General features: G+C 40.5%; 1 protein-coding gene across 26 annotated transcripts in view; it reads right to left on the bottom strand.

Annotated features, from left to right (window-relative positions):
- Nucleotides 1-25451, bottom strand: part of LOC146521797 (receptor-type tyrosine-protein phosphatase delta-like) — a 422277-nt gene that overhangs the window by 287491 nt on the left and 109335 nt on the right. For 24 of the 26 annotated variants that reach the window (XM_085144116.1, XM_085144089.1, XM_085144047.1 and 21 more), the window contains exon 4: nt 20946-20969. The exons of the other annotated variants lie outside the window; for them this stretch is intronic. The gene's annotated coding sequence lies outside the window, so the exon portion shown is untranslated. The remainder of the gene's footprint in view (nt 1-20945; nt 20970-25451) is intronic. 26 annotated transcript variants of the gene reach the window in all.

Consider the following 25451-nt stretch of genomic DNA (forward strand, 5'->3'; position numbering starts at 1 on the left):
GGGGTGGGTTTTTATAATCGATTTATCGATTAAAATCGATTCTGGCTTGGATAACGTCAAATCGATTCATTAAAATCCTGAATCGATTTTTTAATAAAAATTTATTTTGCCTGAAACGCCAGAATCTCCGATGAAACCTCACAAAATTTCAACAACCACCATACAGCTAAGACAGTAAATGAGAGCAGGTACACGGTTTCTGCACAAAGGCGTAAACACACAGCGCGCACCCACCGACGGATCAGAATCAGTGAGATGTCGCCTTTCTCACCCGACGGCACGGACACGGTCAGGGTTGAAAGCCGACAGCTCGCTGATTCCGATGTTTCGGCGAGTCTGCGCTTTGTGTTCACGCCGTTTTTGCAGTGATTCTAAGGCTGTTAGTTTTATCTCTCTCCAAACAATATTGACCGAACCAGCAGCAAAAGAAGATCCAAACTGCGCTTCACATAAACATCGTCATGAGTTCACCCTGACTTTTACTGTTTTGCCTCCACCACGATAAAATCCCACTTCATGCACAGCTCTCTCTCTCTGTACTTCAAGAACACTTTCCCGTCTAAAAATCTGTTTTCTGCCTTATTCGCTTGCTTGTTAGGCACAAGTCTACCATTGTTTACAGCGCTGTCGGACGCTGTTTTTTTTTTTCATTTTACATACTTCCGAAAAGAAAACCTAATTTCTGCCGTTCAATACTGAACAAACTTAAACTTAAAATGATGCAAAATGCAAAACACTTAGCCGTGTCTCTAATAAAACCGCTGTAACTTCAGAGGTGATGTTCATATGTTGATTAATGGGTTGGTTTTTTTTTTTCGTTTTTGATGTACTGCAGAATATTTTTACAAAATCCCAGGCCAGGAAAATCACCTTCATGTTTTTCTGTGTTTTATCTACTTTAACACAAAGGCATCTGCTGTGATGCTCACACCTTTGATAAAGTCTTGCATGTGTCAGCTTCCTTTTTATAGATACAAAAATATGTAAATGTACTGATCTGAATTATAATATTTCTGACTGTCAAAATTTCCCAGATTCAAATCGAATTGAATCGAATCATGGATCGATTGGGATCCCAGATCGATGGGACTGCCATAATGAATTAATTAAATACACCATTAAATAATTAATTAAATGTGTCAATAATTAATGAAAATGTGAAATACATAAATAATTAATTAAATGTGTCAATAATTAATTAATTAAATGTGTCAATAATTAATTAAAATGTGAAATACATAAATAATTAATAAAATGTGTCAATAATTAATTAATTAAATGTGTCAATAATTAATTAATTACATGTGTCAATAATTAATTAATTACATGTGTCATAACTATTTATTTAATTAATTAATTCCAATTTTAATTAATTATTGACACATTTAATTAATTAATTATTAATTATTTAATTAATTCATTATGGCAGTCCTGGCGTTCCATACATATGTACATACATATTTCCTGGTAACCTGAGTCAATAAAAAAATTCAGTTTTTAAACTATGTTTTCATTAATTAAAGAAAAAAGCTATCCAAACCTACCTGGACCAGTGTGAACATGTAATTGCCTCCTAAACCTATTAACTGGTTCTGACACCCTTGGCCGCAAGAACTGCAATCAAGCGTTTGCAGTAACTGGCAGTAACTCCAGTAACTGGAGTCTTTCAGAGATCTCTGAGGGGGAATTTTGTGCCCAACCTTCTTTGTAGAATTGTTTGAATTCAGCCATTGGACGGTTTTCAAGCATGTTATTCAGATTTGAGTCTGGACTTTGGCTAGGTCATTGGAAAATCTTTCTTTTGGGTTTTTTTGTGCCATCCAAAGGAGGCCTTAGTGTGTGTTTTGGACCATTGTCTTACTGCATAACCCAGGTTGAGCTTCAGGGCACGAAATGTTGGCTGGGCATTCTCCTTCAAGATTTTCTGGTAGAGAGAAGAATTTATGTTTCCATCAATTACAGCAGTCATCCATCCAGTCATCCAGGTCTGTAAGCAGCAAAGCAGCACCCCAAACCACAACACTGCCACCACCATGTTTGACTGTTAGTATGATTTTCTTTTTATGAAATACTGTGTTAATTTTATACCAGATGTAAAGGGACTGAAACCTTCCAAAGAGTTCAACTTTTGTCTAGTCAGGCATCATCAAGATGTTTTTTTGGCAAATGTGAGATGAACCTTTGTGCTCTTTTTGGTTTTCTCCTTGCTCTTTCCCATGGATGCCATTTTTCCCCAGTTTCTGTTATTGTTGAATTGTTGACTTTAACTGAGACAGCTGAGGCATGGAGTTCTTTAGTTATTGTTCTGGGTTCTTTTGTGACCTCCTGGATGATTCATCTGAGCAATTTTGGTAGAAGGTTCCCTACTGTTTCAAGTTTTCTCCATTTGTGGATAATGGCTCTCACTGTGGTTCACCGGACTCCAAAGGTCTCGGAAATGGTCTTTTCTTTCCAGACCAATAGATGTCTGTGACTTTCTTTCTCGCTGTTTCTTTAGATTGTGGCATGATATATTTCTTTTAAGCCTACTTCATTTTGCAGACAGGTTTTGACTAAGATTCAGATTTGTTTGATCTGAAACATATACGGGTGACAAATATGCAAAAAATGGCTTGATTGAAAAGCCAGACAAGTGTTGTGTAAAATCTAGCAGAAAGGTGTATTCAGTTTAGTTTATGACAGACAATGTGCATATATGACACACGCATCCTGGCAAGGATGTCCAACACTCATTGAAGTCCAAGGATTTGATTTCTTATATTATCTACAAAAGCAATAGCACCCCTGTGTCCTTATCTGAAGTGAACATAAAATCTATGTTAGTAACGCTAATCTTTTCTAATCTCCATACGCCCAGACAGATTTAAATTTAATTCACTATTTCTCCCACTTGACCAACCTCTTCACAGGAGACACAAAACATCTGCACAGGTTCTACATTTTTGTGAGGTTTGGAGAAAAAACAAAACAAAAGTTAAGTATGCTGTGCAAAGTTTTTGACAAACCATGAAGAAGGATGAAAGCATATGGCAGATCTGGAAAGTCATGGAGATGTGAATCGGGGTAAACAAGAGGCTTACACTTTTGGAAAGGTGCGGAAATCAACATCTTACACAAGGAGAAAAAAAAATGGCCCTTTTAAGTCTTCCAATCCACCCGCCACTGCATCAGCAACAAGGGGAAGCAATGTGCAAAGAGGAAAGAAACTAGTGTGTTCTCAAGCTGAAAGGTTGTTAATTAGTGTTCATCACACATTTAGTGGGCGTCATTCGGCATTCTAAATTTAAAGATGTTGCAACTGCTATTCTTGTGAAGGTGTTAGAAAAGTGTTTTTTCCAACTGCAAAAGTGCAAGAAGAAAAAGTTCCTTGGGTATATTGTGCAGCATCTCTATATGTTCTGGTCTCTCGTGTGTAATGTATAATTCAGTATATTACTGGCACCATAAGTGTCTGTTCTCCCCACGGCAAATTTAGCGCCTCATGTTGTTTTGTTGACAGCTGTAATATCTGCTTTTCCCCTCTCGCTACTGCTTTCCGGAAGACTCTGGATACAAGGCAAAAACTTTCAGAGGCCGTATAAACTGTACTTAAGATACTGTTTCAAATCGCCACAGCGGAGGTAGAGCACACAAATGTCTTAACAATACCGTTGCAGGAAGTCAGTGCCACACGAGTCCTGTAACCTCTTTTAGGATGACAATGTGGGAATTGAAAATGGAGAGAACATTTTACAGCACCGACTAGACAAACGTTAAATTCAGTGTTGAGAGTTATTGGTTTGGGCTTTGGTTCCCGTCTGTGCCTCTCCGACTGTGCTAATCACCGACTATGTGATTCAGTAATATACACAATGGACGCGTCGTTGGTGGGACGGTGACACACAGAGATTTGGTTTTCATCCGCTTTCTGTTTTTTCACTGGCTGTGCCCACAAAATAATATTCTGGCACAAAACCAATGAAGTGATACTGGAGAGTTGGCTCCCTAAAGTAACAGCTGCCCCATGTCTGAGGCATCACATTAAATGATGTCAGTGATCTGACACTAATCATGTGTGCGGCTGACTGCTGGCAGTCCAGTCATCAGATCGAGCTGCCTCCAGCACCACATCACTTCTATGTCAACTGATTGTTCCACAGCTTAAGGCTTGGCTTTCTGTTATTAGATAACGCAGCAAATGTTGTGCATAAGTAAACATGACACTAAGGGCCAGGTTTACAAATGGCTTGCTGCTGCACAAAACTCTTTTAACATTAAAAAAAAAAAACCCTTACTGTCAGGATTTACTAAAGATTATGGCCACACACCAAAGCCTTTGTTTGCATGTTTTTACAGTTGTAAGAACTTCGGCATTACAAATCAGTTTTAATGGCTACCTCTCTGTTGAATCAAATCTATTATAGCATGATATTAAAATGTCCATCAAATACAGCTATCAATGCAAAGTGCTGAACGTTAGAGTGGACCAATTGTGCTTTGACTTAATTAATCACTATTTGTCACATATGTGCACTGTTAAAATGATGAAAGCTCGCAAGGCCAAAAAATCCCAATCGTAGCCATCAGACTGCTCTAAACGCTCTGAAGTCGCAGACAGTTTTTCATTATACTGCAGATGTCCTTTGTGTGGTCATCTCAGACGCCCAGCTCTGGCCATGAGCAAAGCAGCCCCACCTACATATTGTTCCAGCCTTCTGATTCTTCCCTTTAAGTTGGTCTTAAAGAAAAAGAGGCTAAAAATAATTTGTGTCAGATAGATGATGGACTGTGGAGCTGCAGCATGATCCATTATAAGATAAATAAGAATTATTTTTAACATTAAGTCAGTGGTTGGTCAGGATCTGGCAGCAACTAACGTTCTATGTCATTTCTACCCATCTAACCAGTGACTGGAATCCAGGAATATGCCGACACCCTGAGGTTAAGTGAGTATAATGCTTACCACATTCGCTATTTGAGTGTTGCAAATTAGCACGCTAACACAGTGCTAACTAGGCCAGTACGTTGAGTAAGTATTTCATAAAATCATCCAACAGAATTTTGGAATCTGTTACAATATCTGTCTGCTCAGTGCAGAAGGCAAACAAATAGATACTCTTACCTAATGATCAAACATGCTCTTTCACTACATCTATGAGTCTTTGGTATGTACCTCTCTCTCCCTATATATATATATATATATATATATATATATATATATATATATATATATATATATATATATATATATCGATATAGGCCAACATGCAATCTTAGCTTGCTGCTTTAGTATGAAGACAAAGATCACAATGCGGACAGCAAAGAGAAGAAACACTTAGAAAAAGGAAACTTGATTGATTTCCGATCCATCAGGTTCAGACTTCAGCTGTGAGACTGAATAGGAATTCCCAAAATTCAATGCAATGATGCCACACCATGCTCAAAGCCAGTTGTAAGAGCCCAGGAAAATAGACTTAGCTTGTCTTGACTGTGTGATGAATCATCCCAGATCATTTCATACAGCAAAGAAACAAGTTTGGTGAGAATGAGTCTCTTCTAAGACAACTTTAGAGGAATTCTTCCACAAAGACAAGTATTGATTGAACATTCTTGAGTTTGATACGCAAGTCTTGTCTCCTCAAGTCTCGGACAGATACGCACTCTCTCTGAATAAAAAAAAGAAAAGTACAACAATTAATCTGGATAGTCTTATAATCTGAACGAGTTAAAATCCAAATGATAATAGAGGTTTCTTTTTTTTAAATATATATCGATAAAGGCCCCAAAAAATGGAATTCATTCGTGGAATGAATAACCCAAGCTCATATACGCTGTGGTCACTTTAGCCTTCATGCCTCCCCTGTAATGACATGTCTTTTCAATAACCACTCTGCCGTTCTAATCTCCAATAAAGTTGAGCAGCTGCTTCCACTGGCAGTGTGAAAGGGTCCCGCACCACATTGTTTTGTGGGATCATCTGCTTTTCTTTCCATTTTCCCCATTTCTGTTTCTTCTGGCAATGTTGCACTTGGTGCTAACACAGACCTTCGCTGGCAGTCGGGTGTGCAGCCGGGGCTTGTGTGAGCTCAACCCTGACTGTCCCTCACACACCCCGGGGCTTTGTGAAAAATGAGACCATGGAGAATGAGATAATAACATTGTGGAATGGGAGTGTGTGAATTTGCAGCCGACTTGCGCTCACGGGAATCTGTGTGTGTTTGTGTGTGTGCGCGCATTAGCGTGTGCACGTGCGGCCTGTGTGGAACATAATTGTGTGCTCCCATGTGTAAAAACTATCAATCAGGTTCACTTAATGTTATGTCATTATGGGTAAATTAAAATTCCACAGTGATCGATAGGGTATTGACTATCATATTACACGTGAGCATAATGAATAATCTTTTTTAACTTGTTTCATTCCCAATTTATTCTGTATTTGGCTTTTGGTTGCGTGTCCAATGGGAAGCAACAACATAGGCAGAGTGTCAACACTTCTGAAAGCATGACCAGATTAAAAAAAATGGAAATTAGTTCATACCTGAATTAGCATTGTATGCTGACAGATAAGACAGTGAATGGTCCCCCTTGGATTGCTGCCTGTGATTCTGCATGTTAGCACGCATGCCAGAGCTGCTCAGAGTCTCTTTCTCCAGCTAGGGCTGATAATTGTCACGTATACGTGTGTTATTACAAAACACGACGACAGATCAGCCAAAAACAAAGTAACACGAGAAGACGCGTTCTACTTTTGAAGCACACTTGCGGTCCATAAATACATTAACAGTAGTAACTGTTAAAATGATATTTCGTCTTACTTTAACACATCAGAGCAATCACAGTGACTCACTTCGTCTTTTATGTTTCAATAGCAGCACCCAGCTATTAAAGCTAATCCTCATTTCGGACCTCTTACAGTCACCACTTTATCATTTCTACTGTAGCAACGTATAATTTATGCGATACTTAAGCACCGCCACTGACAGTGGAGTGATTTTTTAAAAAAATTATTATTATTTTCAAAACTCCCATTTCATGCCAAATCATGGAGCTGGTCTTCATTCCATACAGTTTCCCAAGAGCCTTATAATGATGTGTTTGAAAATCCTTCTGGCTTCATTACAAAGTGCTGTTCATCTGAGAGAGGTAGGAACAGAGACAGAGATTGAAAGCAAAAGTGTGTATTCCTGAGTGTGCACAGGGGTGTGTGTGTGTGTGTGTGGTTTCTGTGTGGGGTTGGGTCTTTGTAATTGTGCACATGACACCAACACAGAATGCAAGAGAGAAACTGAGTGAGACAGACAGATAATCTCTACCTGCAGTTCAGTTTGAGCGCTTGCTTGTAAGTGCTTCCTTATTTCTCATTAGGAGTTAGACTGAGAGGAATTAGTGGCACCGAATGAAAGCTTCGCCTGCTTTAATAATATTGCTGATCCAATTTAACATGACCGGATTATGTTAACATAGTCATTACGCACCCAACTCAAATGTAACTTCGCTGAAGGTCTTCCTCTGAATTACCTGTTCTTCCTCAGTCATTAACATGATAACGTGATTTCATCACCAGAGCCACCGATATTGTTCGTTTTGAATAATAAATGGATCTTTCTCTTTGATGAAGCTGTGCTATTTCATTGTATGTCCAAGGCGTTTTCTCTGGGGATTTGGAATAATCACTGTATAGTTGTACAAATCTTTATGATGAATAAAAACCGCTGCATAAAATTGACAGGTTATCTGCTATTGCATAAACTGCGAGGTGCATATTAGTGTGCAGAACAAAAAGAGCGCCGCTCGAGTGCAGCTCACAATGCACGGCTCCAACTAGAAAGCGTGAGACAATAGAAAGCCGAATGGTGAATTCTGGTGAAAGAAGAAAAGAAATAAAACGGGCTAAAAATAGACGTTGGACCGTGTTTATGGCGGAAATCCAGGGGGAGGAATGAAAATGTGGGAAAGATTATTCTCTGCCGTTGACAGTGCAGTGTCAGCTTGTTATTCTTGCATACAGTATCTTGATTTCTTTTCTTTGCCTGCCATCTTTCAACCGAGGTGATTACCATGCCAGTTCGAAGAGGAAAGTTTGAGAGAAGGAGAATGAAAGGAGTGAGAGGTGGTGGTATGGTAACGAGATAGCAAATTAATGATGGGTGTAATGTCGCAGTGACGCATGTTAACAGGCTCCGAAAAGGGGGAAAAAAATTAATACAGACTTGTGATGCTTTCTAAGACTCTGCTAGTCATCTAATGCAATTTAACCTCTTAAGCCCCAACGCCCCCTGATACAGGGGAAAAAGGCAGGAGATCAGGTAGGCTTGGGGCTTAAGAGGTTAAATAGCTTTGTGTAATTAATGCTGGCTTACATTTACCTGTGTTAACTAAGTTCAACAATATGAATGCCTCCAGCGAATGTCTTTTTTCCCTCCCACACTATCTAGGCTTCTTATTCACAATGGGTCATCACAGCAGATCCATCCACGTATTAGCTTTGGCACAGATTTGCAAACTCTGGATGCGCCTCCTGATGTAAACCTCCATGGGATTTCTGCCTCCTCACACTCTTGAAAATGGATCTTTTCTGTGTTAGGCAACTGTTATGAACCACTACACCAGCGGTCCCCAACTTTGTTTGTGCCGCGGACCGGTTTAATGTCAGATAATATTTTCACGGACCGGCCTTTGAGGTGTCGCGGCTATATACAACAAAATAAAATGATATGACCAAGACGAAAACGGTGGTATTTTGTAAATATAATAATAAACGAGAATTCACTGTGTGATTGTGTAACTTTATTAGCAGCGTCCTCCTGAAATGTGCCAACAACACTGAGAGTAACATCCTCCTCTCTGCCCCTTAATGCTCTCCGGTCGCTATGGGAACGTGTAAATATTTCTTTCAAAATAAAACACACAACTACAACACGGGAAAAGACCCAGGAAAACCGAGTTAACGATAAAAACCCTGAAAACTGTCAATTTCACACCCGAGCCTCAACTCTCGCGACCCGGTACCAAACGACTCATGGAGCGGTCCATGAGTCTAAGCTAACACTATCAGTTAACAGTGGCACACAGTGCGTACAACCACCAGAGCAACTTGTATGTAGATAGAAGTTAAACAGTTAGAGCCAGTAGCAAACTAACAACAACTAACAAATAAAGCTTTAGCTTGCTAAACTATTACAATAATCACGTAATCCTAAAGATTTAATATGATAGATGCTAAAACAGCTGTTGTGTATGTGTTCATGCAAGATCAAATATTATCATTTAATAGTTTGTAGTATTTCTCTTAATTGGTGTTTGAGTTCACTTTTTTTCCTGTCTCTCATGTTGATTTAAGGTAAAAAGGAGCAACTCTACTATCACAGTTTTTTAATAGTTGACTTAACCTTTTGTGCTTTTTAGCAATGCTGAGTATGTGTGTGAAAAACAGAGCCTGGCCTACATTTGCCTGTGACACTGCATTTGAAAATGAGTCCTTCTGAGTCACTACAAGTCTCTTGACCGAAAGCATATTTGAAACTGACCGCGCCAGCATTAGAGCAAAGGATGTGGGAGATGTTAGCGCTGCTCCGGGCAGCCAGGTTGGAAAGTTTTTCCGCTGTTCTGTCCATAATTACACATGGCTGGTGATTTCTGAATAGCACATGCAAAGATTTATTAGCAGAAAAACAGAGAACGTGATCAAATCTAGCCAACAATTACATCGCTGCTTAAAAGAAAACACCCTAATCTGCAAGGCACGTTTCGATTTTAATTAATGAATTGCTCAAATCTATAGCTAGTAACACGTGTTATGCAAAGTTTGCCACAGCAAATGTAACTGGAAGAAGCTGCACTCTGGTCATTTGCATTAAAATCGATCACATCCTGGCGACCTTCCCACCTTCGGTTTCACTGCACTGCCTCCTACGCTTTTCCTGAATCTTGACACTGGATGACTTTAACATAATAAATGAACGCACTGCTCTCAGTTATTATTGTGATGTCTCATCTGCGTAGTTTATAATGCAGTTGTTGTGTTATAGTGAGGGTAGTAATGAAATTACGGCCCTTATTTCCTCCTCGTGCATCTAAACCTTGAATCCAATTGCAAGGTCATTCCACTCTCCTCGTGCCAAAGGCTTAGCCTTAAGCAGAGCCTGTGATTGCTTAAGGCCCAGAACAAACATGAATTCTATAGACAGTGCCTTCCCCGACCAAGACTATGCACACGCAGTAGCAGCGAAAAAATAAATAAAAACAGCCTGGCTCAAATTTCCCATCTGGCTCCAGGCCTTAATCTGTAACAAGGGACAGTTGAGGACACTTTCTCTCCTGTATTTACAAACCTGGGTTCTCAGTATGGCAGGCCACAGAGGACTAATTAACAGTAGTTTCTATTTTGGTTTCGGTGAAGAAAGCACAAGCAGTATTGCACTGGGACAGCTTTCCGTGTACACAGAGCTCTGGTTAAATATGGCGAAGCCTCTACAGATCCACACTTTTACCACGGTGCAGTACCACTACACTGTTAATGGTCACCACATGGTTAAAAAGAAGAAAATGGGACACATTTTTAAGGCTTCACATCAACAGTCTGTTACATTTTCCAAACTACGACTGGATACGGCATCCTTTATTGTGAATGATGACGTATTCGAATGTTCAATTATAACAAATACGAGGCTGAACATAAATGATGAAGAAAAAGTTACAGCAAACTCAGTTATGTCCTTGACTGAATGTTTTCTTTTCCAATGTAAAAGAGGAATTTGACGTTTAAAGAAATAGTGTAAACCTTTTCAATCTTATATGAATGAACTTTTGATGCATGACAAGCTTGTTTTTTTTAATCGACCATAGTCAGAATACTGTGGACATCTTGGGGGTCAACTGCGATGGTGCACTTGTAAAACTCTTTTTGACCTCAAGACCATCAGTTTCTTTCTTTAACAGATAAAAATGTGACACATTGTATCTCTGTGAGAGCAGCAATGGACAGAAACTGTAAATAACATTAGGCAGGGAGAAAACCTAGTGGGATACATTAGATTTTGCGTTAAAGGCAGTCCTAACTCGGTCTCAAAACCAATTCTTCTCAAAAATAGATGAAAAAAATGAAATCAAGTTACATGTCATTGGGAGCATTTTCCGCTTTATTTTTTTGTGGCTTTTGAAGAGGTAACAGAAAATATTTGAGAACCAAAGCCAAAGCTGATGGGTCGTAGTTATGTGAATAATGCACGCACACACACAAAGTAAAAACCAATAAAGGAGGCAAAGTTACTTAAGAAGTTAACTATTGGAAAATCGAATGGGTAACTTCTTTTGACATCTACCGTCACAATCAAAAAAATCACCCTTTCATTGATTCTTGAAGCACTGAATAAAAAGAAAATGTGTGCAATGTGGTTGTGTTTGCTACATTTGCCTGTTTCCAACCAGTGTAGTAAATTTGCAACATGTGCTAGATATAAGTAAAAACTGATGCATGCCAGTCAGTTTTATTCTTTTCTACCCATAATGGTCGATCTGAGGATGTGCTGATTTAAGGTGCAAAAGACTTGAATGCTATTATTGTGCCCAATAACATTTTAGCTACAGGACCTGATGACCCTGATCTTATCCTTGGGCTCAGTTTAGACGGTTATAATAATTTAATCCAAGTATAACTGTCAGTTTCTATCTACACCAAAGAAGCACGCAGTGTTTTAAACTGTATAGTAGTATTGCTGAAGCTTTTCAAGCATATGCTTTTACATTACATATCTCTAAAACCTTGATAGGCCACCCCCCCCCCCCCCTCCCAAAAAAAAAAAAAAATACATGCATTACTGTCACTTTGCCTCCATCAAAACATTGTTTATCGAATCGGCCACAGTGACATAATCCGCTGGCACGCTCTGCGGTGATGTAGACGTACAGTATACATCTGAGCAAGCCGTGAACACAGCCTGTCTCTGCTTAGACTCCCACGAAACATGCTGCTCGATTACAAACAATCCAGCCTGTACTTTATGTGGTAATGCCAGACCGGCAGATGGGTTGGTCACCCAACGACCTCTGACATTGAACCCTCAGAGAAGCGAGGCCATGGATTTTGTCCAGCGGTCTTCATCATTCTCAAATGTTCAGCCAAAATGGATGTATGATGCTTGAGCCAACTTGGGCCAGATGCTGTCTCAAAGGAGACCATATGAATTCGGCTATTATCCCAAAAGATGTGATTGGAAATAGAAGAGATTTTGGTCTGGATAAAAATTCAGGCATGAAAGCAGCAGTGTGTTGGTAGCATATTCTTATATGTGCTTAACAAATCTATTAAACCACCTTTCACAAGAAAATACAAAAACATCTACCAAAAAATATATTGCTATTTAATGGGTAAATAATACTGAATTCATGGTTCTATGCTGAAATTTGAAGACTGGACTTCTTTGAGAAGTCAGAAATTAATCAAGCTTTAAATTCAATGACTAAAAGCATTTTTTTCCCCTTAAGAATGCAAGTAAATAACTTTAATTTGGCGTGTTAATCGAAAAATATGAATGGGCTTTGCTATTTTTTCCTACTTTTTCATGGAAAGTTCACAGATAACATCAACAATCATATTGTGGCAGTAGAAATATAATTTTGATTGAAGAGCTTGTGCGCTTACTGGTAGATTAACCGTTACAAAAACATTAAAAAAGTGATTTTGGCCATTCGTCAGGGCTGATAATTTAGAGCAGCTGTGGCATAAATAGTGGTAGTGGGCTAGTAAGTTTGTTAAGCAGTGTGTGTATCTAATCGCATACAAAAAATGGGCTTCTGTTTGAAATTAAGAGTTCACATGTGCAACATGTGCAACAAGGTCACGTGTTTTCGCAAGCCGAGTGGAAGACAAAAACAAGAGATAACAGGATGATGTAGAATCAAGCAGGTCCCTCATTGTTTCTCAGCCACATTTTGTCATGGCTGCGCCCTTAATCAGCTGAGTGTATTGTGTCAGTCATTTGACTGCTTTTGTTCGTTTAATGACCAAACCCTGAAGACACAATAGAAAATTATATTTTTGAGGAGCGGGCTAATTAACGCTGCTTATTAGAGAGAGACGTAACATGGAGTAACAATAGGAAAGGGAAGGCTTGGGGGGGGTTTGTGTTGGATCCATGCTGCGGCATATCAGAGGTTTTATACATGAGTTGAAATTTAGCATAATAAGCGTGTCAAAACTGGGAGTGAGAATGAGAGTTAAAAAGCACCGGAGGTGATTATTACACAATGTTAATTCATTCCTGAAGAAAAGAAAAGAAAAACAATGATAAATGTAGTCGGTACAGAAATAGCACTGACCTTGAGGCAACCTTGTTACTAGCCCAGAGAACTTTGGATTTTTTTTATTTCAGCAAGGGGCCACTCCTTAGACACACGAGGGCATTGATGTTTCGCGAGAGACGCCGGTAATCACGACAACTGCCGTCGCGCACTTCTCCGATCTGCATGAGGTGAGTGTCGTTTTTGTGCACCGTCTGATTTGTGCCCAACACCGTTCTGTCATGTTGGTCTGCAGAAGACGAAGCCACTCGCTCGAGCAAACAAGGCTTTGATTGACGTTCAGCTTAATAGGGATGCAACACATGGAGGAGCTGGTAAACAAGCTCTCCTTCCAATGTTGGAATAGAGCGCTTTACTCGGGTGGTTAGGTTGGAGAGGCAACGGAGGTTGTTAGTCGGAGAGAGAGGAAAAACAACACCGTCTTGACACGGATATGGTTGCTAATATTTCCTTGTGATTTCTCTCCAAATGGATAAAAAAACTTTTTTTTTTTTTTTTTTTACCAAGACTGGCAACGGACGTGTTTAACTCACCTCCTGACTACAAGCAATGCAAATTTGTCCTCTGTAGAGCACCTTTCTAAACCTGAATATCTCCCATGCACTGCATACTACACAATTGCCTCCTTTTGGTATCTACAGGGGACATTTAGGGCTTTCCAATGATACCAAATGTGAAGGGGTGGAGCTTTGGGAACTTTGGTTTTTTTATCATTAAGGAACATGGCGGCCATCGCTGCAAGCACATTTCATGGGAAGAAGAAAAGTAAGTGCATAAAACTTCTTATTGAGCAATTTTTAGCTATAAATGTTGTTAACATATTTTAAATAAGTCTCTTAATAACACATTAAAACATAGTATGCTTAATTCTAACTTCATTTTAGTATAGCATTGAAGTGTTTAAAAAATGTCCTCCGTAGTGGACATTTGAGGTCATTTCCTCCATTTATTGCAGTTTGATGAGGGAAACCCAGATCTTGAGTTGTCTGATGAAGAAGATCATAGGGAATAAGCCCTTGAAGAAGAAAGAAGGAGGAGCATCAGAGATGGTACTCAGACCTGAACTTGCTGTCATTGAGTGGTTGGACAACAAGCCAGTTGTCATGGCATCCTCTGCCTATGGCAATCAACCTCAGGACAGACACACAAGAAAAACAAAAGGTTTGTCCATATGCCAAGTCCACTGGCAATTGCTGAGTACACTACCAATATAGGTGACGTGGACCTTGTTGCCGAATGTTGAGTTTCTACAGGATGGTCTCTAGCACTCAGAAATTGACAGTATGTGCAGTTCTCTACTTTTTGATCTGGCAATCACCAACTCGTGGCTTCAGTATAGCAGTGACTTGCAGTTTTGGGGGAAGAAACCACTACAGTTTCTTGAGTTCAAACTTCTCTTTGGTGAAGAGTTGAAGCAAATATTTGCCATCAAAGTTCATTTTTACATGTTTGGCCTTCCAATGTCCTCTGCAGTGGACATGTGATATCTAAAAAATGTAAACTTTTTTTTCCCAAAAAATTATTTCAGTCTTCTAATTACCTTACAAACATTGGGGGATTTTAAAAAAAATTTGATTGGACAACATTTTTTTCTTGTCAGGAGGTTAAAAATAGCCTTGAAACTATAAACTAGCAAAAAACAGATTCTGAAAAACAACAAATAGGAAAACAACAGAGGTAGGTAAATAATGGGGTCCTGGGTTAGGTGTAAAGCTAAACCAGGGGATTATAATTAATGAATGCAGTCAGTAAACAAATGTCTGGAGAGTTTAAAGGAGGAAAAAGAAAATTAATGAAACAGGAAACTGAGGAGCTTAAATCGGGTGCCCAGTAACCCTCACAACACAAGCACACACACACACGCTGCCCTGTGAAGTTAGCATCTGATGTTTGGCTTCAGGACCACTCACAGAACAGGAAGGCAGGGAAATAGAGGGAGAGGAAACCTTAATCTGCCTACACCATATGCCGTTAGCTACTGATGGATACAGCTCTCCCTCCAGCTACTGGAGTAACTTATTGCATTTGCTAGCGACGCTTCCGCCGTTGATAAAGTTAAAGATAAGCCATCTGTTCATTACAGCAGCCCGGCTTCACTTACAGCGATAGGTGCGTCCAAGCGAGCGCAAATCTAAATGTTGTCTGCCTAAAAACTACTGTTCCACGACATCCTGAAAGCATCTGCATGCGCTTAGAGTGGAAACTCACATGCGTGATCATCTGCCAATGATGAGGGATTATCATGACAATGTTTTTCTATCGAAAATTCGAGGGGAATAACTGACATGCTGCTACCACAATGCAACGTAAGCAGATTTTCCCACAGGCGGGAAATAAGAGTGAACGCTTGCTGAATCTGTCACTCAAGTGTAATTATTGCAGAATGTATGCAAAGGCACACTAACAAGCTATCAGTCACATTTCTTATTAACAACTCAACCAGCTGTTGTTGGGAAAAACGCAGGGGGGTGAAAAAAGCACAATCCACCACAGGGACCAGTATGATTGACTCTGGGTTACGGCTTCTCATATGCTCGCCTTACAAGAATTCCCACGTTGCCTGTGAACTCTGAATCATTGTTAAAAACACACAGTCCCTCACGTATACCTGCGCTTATTTAGCAAAGCGGGAAGACTTAGCAGATGAAATAAAGTTGTCATAAAATGCACATATAAAAAAAAAGAAAAAAGTTTGTATTTATTCTTGATATTTTTTGAATGATATGCAGCGCGTCTTGTTGTTTTTTTCCAAGGGAATGAAAAACAGATGGAGACTTGAAAGTGCTGCATTATCCATGAATAGCATTGTTCTTATCCTCTGAGAGATGGAAAAAATATATATATAAATAAATAACTTCAGATGAATCCACTGTGGACTATTACAAAGCTACCAACGCTCTGGATGCTCTCCAAACTTGCCTTTTCTAATTTCCACCAGGCATAGATCTACTTTTAGACTTCTACCACATAATGGTATTTGCTTAACTGAGCAGCCAGCAATCACTCTCCTCTCTGCCAGTGTCATATCACTGATCAAGTGTGGCTCAGTTCCTGTCTGAAAGGAGGGCTGCCAGACATAATGCAATAATAACGGGTGCACAGCTTGCCTAAGAGAACCGAGGTCCTATTTCACTGCTGACGATGCTGGAATGAACTCTTTGTGCTCTTTCTTTCTCATTCTCCCACTACGAAACCCTTGAGCTTGTGAGAGCATAATGAGCCAATTGTAATTCCTCGCCTATAGCTTTGTATTGAAGAGTATATGGATGGGGTGGGGGGGGAGTGTGGAGGCACTGGACATGTCTACTCCGAGTCAAAAGACGAGGATTCGAGGATTATCTCAGGCAGAAACTGAGGCTTTTTATTTTTTTGAGTGATCAGTTTTGGAACAGTTACAGAAACAACCGCCTGTAACCAAAATTTTGGGGCGATGTAGGAGAAAACTGCATAGGCAGGCACCTGAAAACGTCACACACTAATAAAAGAGCAATCTCTGTCTTAATCTCCATCCTTGCATTAGCAATACAGTCGAATCTGGCTAAAAATTGTATTAAATAAAGAAAAAAGCCAACCTCCACAGCACTTAGAGACTGTATTTGCAATGGCCCCTACTATCAAGTGATAGATGGATCCTTAAAACATCCATAATCTAGACATTATTTAAAGCTTTTACTGTAACAGGTGGCTTTAATGTAATGTGAATTGCTGACCTTGGGGAAAAAAAAAAGACGGTAAATGCATCAACTAGATGTGATACGTTAAAAATCTAACAGCTTTTAGTCTCGACAAAGAGCACTCCTCTTATCCGGCATAGTGGACGTGAACCTGTGCTGCTCCCCCACAGATGCCTACTGTGATGTTTGACAGATTTCTCCCTCTCCAGCTAGGCTCACAGTAAATGTCCATCTGGCAGCTTCCCATGGGTACTTATTATTCTCAGCTAGCCAGGGGTTTTCTGTTTCCGAGCAGTCAGCCAGCGCCTGCCTCAAAGAGTTGAGAGCAGGACCAGAACTGCTTGCAGATGCTCTGCCGAGTAGCTAAACTGCACGAGTGTAGTGGCACGGCGCTGGGTATTCAATTACACAATAACGTGGCGGTATGTCCGAGTATGAAAAGTCAACTGCATTGAGAAAAACTTTGTATCTGAGCCACAACACCAGTCAAGTAAGAGTCGCATCAAGGTGTGCCAGTTTTCTCATTTGTCCAATACACCTCCTACACCTTGGGGGTGAGATGATTGATTTTCCCCTTCTGAACAGATGCTTGGAGCCATGGGTACCACTGAAAAGTCCCGCTGTCCTGGTCTGATGCCCTGCTATGGTAGATTCAGTCATGCAGTTAACCTCCATCACTCTCCTGCAGCCTGCCGAGTGTCTCTAACACACACTGACAAAACATAGGATGCTACGCTTCTCTGGACATCCAACAGCCAGGGATATTTTTGCACGTACCCTTCTATTACGTCTAGGATTTTTTCCACGTAGCACATTTAACAAACTCCCCAAGCTCTCGGTTCAAGGACAGACGAGCCGTTAGTTAAAGTAAATCTGTGGATGCTCACCGAGTTGTCCAAGTGCATGGGTAGTAAAGAAAGGTAGCAGCAGTGGAGCTCGGTGACATTACTGGCATGGTAATGAGTGAATAAAGAGTAGAGTCTGCAGCGAGTACAGGGGAACTGGAAATATAAATGCATGCCTATCAAGACACACAAAGACCATATGGGGCCTGTTTAAACTGCACGGCAATCATCCTGATTTAGAAATAGTCGCTTAATCTAGAACATGAGATGCTATGACAGGACTGTTCAATCAGTGTGACTAATCACACCATGACAAATACCGATGAATGATCGCTAACTAAATCTGCAAACTACATATGTTGACATCGACTTCTTTTCAAGGAGGAACTGAAACAGACAGCTGCTACAGGTCAGCGTCACAAAAATAAGAAACGGAGCAGGTTCACAGATTTAGTTACCACGCTCAGCCCATTCTATTCTCAAAGCTTCACATCCTGCCCTTTGGCAAAGCTGCCGGAGTCTCACAAATGTGCAATTGTCCTTTGGTATTTTTGGGTAGGCAGTAGTAGTAGAAGGTGCAAGCATTACATTTAAACACATATGCAGTTGAGCATACTTTTTTGACGCGTGAGGATTGTTCCACAAGTAGTCTTTTGTGCCTAAACAGAGAATTTGAACACAAAGGGGGAGAAAGTGCAAAATATAAAGCTCACACAGTCTTGTGAAGTAGTCACTTCCAGCCTCCAAATGTAGATTTTGTCGCTCGCAGTTGAGAAACTCCAAGTTTTAACAACAGTACTATGCAAAAGTCTTGATCCACAACTCATTTCTTTATATTTTTCATCCAAGAAGTCAGTCTTTCTTTATTTAAGTGGTCTTGAGCGATAGTTCTCTAGGCTTTTAACTTTTTCTTGGAACATTGGCTGCGTTTTCCAGTTATTTTCAGTCCTGTGATTGTACCTGACCATAATCAGACCATTTTTGTTTGCTTCTTCAGCCACTTAACACTGACATATGAATCAGTGAAGTTTAAAAAAGGCACCTAACTCATGGGATGAGCCAGTGTTGTGTCTATATATAACAGGCAACTTGGCAAAGAATCCGTTTTAGACTGTATCTTTGTTCACTTTGTTAATATTAGCCTAAACCTAAAACACATCACATGTTTATTCACATTTGTTAGCTGAATCTATGAAGACAAAAAGATAACGACTTGATAGACATAAAATATTATTTTTTTGCATCAGTAATGTGATTCCCAAAGAGCTATTACCTGAAAATTTGGCTTATCTTGACACTGTGCCCAGTGTGTCCTTCAAAAAATTAAAGAAACTGGACAAGTGAAGAAGTGACAGACCATCTACAGAAGATGAACAGTTTCTGAAAGTCATGTTCTTAAGAAATAGGAAAAAATCCATCAGAGAAGAGCGCCGAAACAGCTGATCTATGCCACATTATACAAGACTTGGACTGAAAATCACTGGCAACAGGTCTTATGAACAGATGAATCCAAATATGACAATTTGTCATCATTATATCGGGGGGGGGGGGGGGGGGGGAATGTACAACAGTGTGTGTCTATAGACATCTGGTTTGATCTACCAATGTCTGATGGCCATGGCTTCATTTTTCACCATGACAATGACCCCAAACACACTGCCAATGCAGTAAAAGTATACCTGAATAGAAAAACACGCAGTGGAACACCATCAGTCATGGAGCCCGGACCTCAACACTACTGAAGCACCGTGGGATCATATTGAGAGAACACAAAACAAAAGGCAACCAATAACCAAAAAAAGAGCTTTGACAGTCCTACAAGAAGCATGGAGAACTATTCCTGAAGACTGCTTCAAGGAATTATGAGAAAACTGACTAGGAGAGTTCCGGCTGCGATGAAGAATAAAGGTGGACACACTAAACATCAAGCTGGTTATTATTATTGCATAGGTTTATATAATCCCTGCACCTATTTCCCATTTTCCTAGCAAAATATAAGGAAACAAAGGAGGCTCAAGACTTGTGCACAGTACTGTGCACCTGCTTTCTGGAACAAACCCCCCCAATAACCCTGACATCTGCATTCAGCCTTGTTTTTTCTGCAGTTACAATGCATGGCTTTATTGGATAATCTTTGAAGCAGTTTCCACCACTGTGGGGGAAAGTAATTAATGCAGTTTTGACATATGCAGGAAAAAAGCAGCATCCATCAGACCCACATGAGCACAACTGCACTAAATATGACCTGCGCAGGATAAACGGAATTATAAAGTGAGCCCCTCATCAGCTGTCTTTCTAGGTTAAAAAACAAATGTGGTATTGAGTCGGAATTGAATTATGCTTTCTTTGTGCATCTGTGTGGGATTCTAATTAATGCTGCAGCAGATCTGAGGACGCCAGAGTGCAATGCAGTTTGACTACAGAGAAACTTGTTTAGGAGTGTTCAGTGGGTTGGAAGCAGGAGTTATGGTGTCTTTTTTATGGCTAAGAGTGTAAAACTGCTCCAAGTCTTTACCAAAGGTTTGAAACTTTTGTCCTTTTCAGCTCTTCAGTACATGGCAGACCACCTTAACAAAAAAAAGAAAAGTTGAAGCATGGATGAACTTTCAGAGGAAAGTTAATTCCGGGAACAAGAAATCCAGGTTTCTCTCACTACATGGCCACTATCCACGCTACCAGCGGTTTCTTGTTGACACGTGGACTTGCCGAAACAGCAAAGGGGTTCACAGCTTAGCACATGTGAGATTTCCACACACTCACCACAGAGTGGAAACAAACACCATCCGTTCAATGCTTGTTTAAGTCAACACTGCTGGCGTATTCTTTGAACAATCTGGGACATTTGATTCTCATTTGAATAAAACTCAAATTGAAGGCGCAGAGCACACAATCCACTTGCCAGAGAAAGCCACCATTGTGTATTCTCATGCACACATATGGGAAAACGGGATGGGTGGGGATTGCAGGGCATTGCGTACCTTACTGGGCAAACATCAGCATCTCGGTGTTGCGTTGGCTCTTCCTAAGCCCCACCCATCACCTAACCCTTTTTCTATATTCATGCATTTGCATCACGTCCATAGACACGTGACAACTCAAACAGCGCTCTCACTCTTGGGAATAGTGCTATGAAAAATGAAAGTCTTACCTAGTGCGGAATGGTTGGTCACATCTGTAAGCAAATCATTTGGGAAAAGTGGGGGAGGGGGAGGGGGGTGAGGAGGAGAGAAAGCGAGAAAAAAGAAGAAGAAACGTCAGCAAATTACAACGTACAACAAGCTAAACTTCAACGCAGGCTGAGGCTGTCTCCGGCTACCCTGAAAAATGATCGTCTCGCAGCATTGTACAGAGTCGGGGGGTTAAGAATAGGCTGTGTCAAGAGAGGGGGACATCATTTATTAATCGAGGGACATGAAACGTCTGAGATAGTCTCCCCCGAGGATCCCGAGTTTGCACAACTTGCATTAATATTTGTCAGTGTTTCAAAATTTTAAAGGTGGAGGCAGAAATTATGTAAGCAGAAACCCAATCCATTACCTGCGAGTCATCGCCTTTTTTTTCTTCTCTTCTTTCGTTCCCCCACTAGTGTAACACAGCCACAGAACAAACAAATGTGCTCACACAAATCCACACCCAGAGTGTTCCTCGCTCTCTCTCCATATGTCTCTGAGGTAATTAAGTAGACTTCAGATATCTCTCACCCTATGTCCTGGACCTTTTACTACACTTCCCCGAGCTTGTTAGTCCGACAGCGGACATCCAAGGTTCCGAAGGCGTAATAAAATGGCAGTCTTGCAAGTCTTGTGCGCGCCACAAAGACCCCAGGCAGCATGCCAAAAAAAGGCCACCATTTAGCCACATCTTCACTAGTCAATGCTACCTGACATTCCCATGAGTTACAGAAAGGGGTATTGAGATAGGCCTGGTCCCCAACCCTCCCCTCTGCTTTCCTGTACTAACATTCCACCATGCTGAGAAATATGTACTGGAAATCCATTACACCGTGCTTTTTTTTTTTTTTTTAACATCGGAAGTGGTCCCTGTACAAATGTACTCTTCTAAAGCACAGTTTTGCTTTCTTGTAAATGTGCAATAAAACACGGAAATGGAGTGAGTTGACAATAACAGGGAATAGTGTGAGGGAAATAGTAGACTCAGGACTAATTCGGAGTTTCTGTTGCTTACAGTGCAGTCTTGTTTTGTCGCTAAGCAGAATTTGCGGGTAATATGATTTATCACCGATGATTTCTATCCCCGCCCCCTCAGCCCCCAAAACTCCCTGCATTCATTTACATTTTTGGTAGGGATGCAGCGAATCCCCACGAGGATCAACAACAAGTGAATGTGATTGCAATATCTGTTTTGTGCGTGAGAACAAATCTATTTTCAGGCAAAAGAGGGAGGAAGACTGGGGTTCAATCTCTGGGACGCTCATTACATTCCGCCTGACACACATCCGTGCTCGCTGCTGCTGTTGTTGCTAAACAGAGAGCTCAGCTGAGGACCTTGAAGCTTCATGCCAGGAAAATTGGACCCTGGGGAAGGGGGGTAGCAGGGACTGATGTTGGACTTGAAGTGCCGCGGAGAAGCACCTGGGGTTTCAACGGCATTAGCATCAGTTTTGGGAGAAAGTGAGAGACAGAGCCATGCCAGTAATAGGCAACAACGAAAATGTAAAAGATACAGTTGTTGTGGCAAATGTTTACATGCGGTGCATTTTGCAATGAAGTGCAAATGCTTGAGAACAATGAAGCGCGTACAGTTAGATGACTATACTTTGTCAGGAAGGACAGGTCCTACGCTCTCAGCTATTCCACATTCCTGTTTTTAACAGAGAGACTTTTTGCAGTGCAGTGAAGATTATTGATTTTTTTTCTTCTGAGTCCTGTGGTGGAAATTTAGGATGCCCAGCCAATCAAAACTAGTGGAGGCAGCGTGGGCCTAAGTGGATTAGACTAGTGGGTATGGTGGAGGGAGAATCTAGAGGGAGAAACTGAAGCTCTGGTGGCTAACCCCACTCCGTGAACCAGGAAATAGATGGAAGACTAAGACACTTTTTTCACCCTCTCTCACCCTCCTGTTTTAAGCAGATAAGCTGCTTCCAAGGTCTTAGTTATGCTGTGTAGAACCCAAAACACGATATGGAAACTTTTGACAAGTCAAATAAAAAGAAAGAAGCTGAGAAGTCTGTTCCCCGTGTTGTCTTTTCTCTGTTGACAAGAGGGATTTGGGTATGTTTGGAGTGGTCAGTACTGGGGGAATTACAAAAACCCTCTGAGATGTGGCATAGTGAGCATGTCACAGCACCAACGTGGGTCTTTAGTGAAGGCACGGGCTCCTTTTAAGTTAAGCCTTGACTAGCCATTGCAATAAAGAAGAAAAAGCTGTGCTTTGATGAGCAACTGGCAGCCTCACTGTGAACTCTTTTATGTTTTCTTTTAAATTCAACCTTCTTTTCTTTTGGTTTCTTTTTCTCTGTTTTGTTTCTTTGGGGTTGTGGTGGCAGCTCACTATGACTCACTTGTACCAAAATAGCTTCAAGAATTAGCAGAAAGTTAGTGCATTTCACAAAGAGTCCTGTTGACATTTAAGCTTTCATTGTTTCAAGTCTATAGGTGTATAAATACAGTAGTTGCCAGTTATAGACTCCATATTTATTCTGGTATCTTTGCACTTTGTACCATTGCGCATGCAAATCTGTACATATGCCACATGCGTTTTTGTTGTCTGCACATCTTTTTTAAGCACACAGAGAGCAAAAAGAGTCCAGCTCCTTGTAGCCAGCCAATAAAGCTGATTTTGATTCTGTGTGTGGAGTGTTTACTTGAGCTGTATCTTAATAACTGGCTGTTTGTTATTTAGGTCTTTGGTTTTGAGTTTTAAAATTTAGGTGATCATCTTTTACCATCTCAACTCGGGTGCACGTCATAACAGTAATCCCCACACTTTTGTTCCCTTCATACGTCAAACTGTTAGTGGGTAAATGCACAAAAGAGAAATATTTACCATCTCTTTTCACTAGAGAAACCTCTTACTCAAAGCAGCGATAATCACAGCAGCTTTAGCTCGCTTTGCTGTTGCAAACTTCACAACTTTCTTGCCAGATTTAGCAACTTTCCGTAGTCTTTCATCCTACAGTCACACCCGGGAAAACAGTTGGTATGAGAACAAAATTATCGTTAAACATTGTCATCTTGTTATCTTTGAAATAGTTACTTCAAGATCAGGGACTAATCCTGCAACCCCTCGCGGCCCGATGCCATTTTCAAAGTGAGCTTGTTGCGTCAAGAAGGCAATAAAACTACAATAAGAAAAAGAAAGTCTGCAATCAGTTTGCAGTTGAATGGAGTTAAATTGGTAATTGCATGCAATCTGTTTGCGATAATATATCAATTTACTGTGATAAATGAGCACAAATCTCAGCTATGTCATTGAAACTCACATTAAACAGAGATTCAAAGAGAGGCCTTGCAGACGATGTGGGCTCATCAGTGCACACTGACTAAGACTGAATCACTAAACTGCCTCAGAGGGACTGCAGTCAGTCTATGCTGGAGTGTTTGGAGACAGACTGCCAGGCAACCTGTGCAAAGGCCTTGCAATCAAAAGTGTCTGCCACAGTTAATTGCAACCAGTCGCCAAATAGGAAAACAATTCAGTGCTATCTCTGGGCAATAACCCTTTTTTTCTAGTCACAAAAAGGTTGCCATCCTGTTTTTACTCTAGTGTGAATATATCTTGTTTTTCAGACGATCTAAACCTAGTCAAAATCTAACACTACTAATTGCTCTAGCTTGGAGTCAACTTCCACAACATTGTGGTTATCAAAGTCACTACACCCCTGCATTAGGTGAAGCTTCAAATATCTGCTGTTGACTCAAGTCTCCGCTCAAAAAGTGGTATTCGGGATAGTCAAAGTAGTTGCACTGTGAACACAGTCTCATTTTATAATGAATTGTTGTGCAGAGAAACAATGGTGCCAAAGATTACCCTTTATACAAGAATTTGGATTAAACTTAAAGAGGCATCATCTGCCCTTGGTGGGATTTTTGGTGTGGGGTACAATATGGTGCGTCCTCTGAGATTTGGACAAGGACATCAGTTTCCCCGAGAGAGACTCTGTTTCACGCTGCCAGTGTTGAATTTTGTCATTCGTCTCATAGTGCACCACATCACAGACAACACTGCTGTTTTTTTGGAGGGGGGAGTCAGAGGAGCTTTGGTTTTTTATTTTTATTTTTCTTCTTTTTCTTTTTTTTTTTCCAACAAAAACCCCCACCACATGTACTTAAATACATTAGCTCAATATTACAGTGGTGTGGTTTCAATCTGATTCGTGGATCTCTCGCATTACTAATTCCAACAATGATAAATCAAACATTATCAGCCAAATGACTAGAAAAGATTTACCCTCTGCAGATCAAGCCTTAAAACCCTTAAAGATTAAGACTTCTATCTCTTAACACCAACCGCCGCACTAAATCTGTAAAGGTCTGATCACATTGCTAAATAACTTGTGGCTAAATTATCCTCTAGCAGCCACTAGAAATTCTGTACGAACCTTTATTGGCAATTTTCAGTCTCTCATAGACGGGCGAATAAAGGTGAATGGGAAAATTTGTCTCTCGGGTCACGTAAGGTGGAGGAAAAGCAA

Source organism: Neolamprologus multifasciatus, chromosome 3 (genome assembly GCF_963576455.1).
Source record: "Neolamprologus multifasciatus chromosome 3, fNeoMul1.2, whole genome shotgun sequence".
NCBI classification, from domain to species: Eukaryota; Metazoa; Chordata; class Actinopteri; order Cichliformes; family Cichlidae; genus Neolamprologus; species Neolamprologus multifasciatus.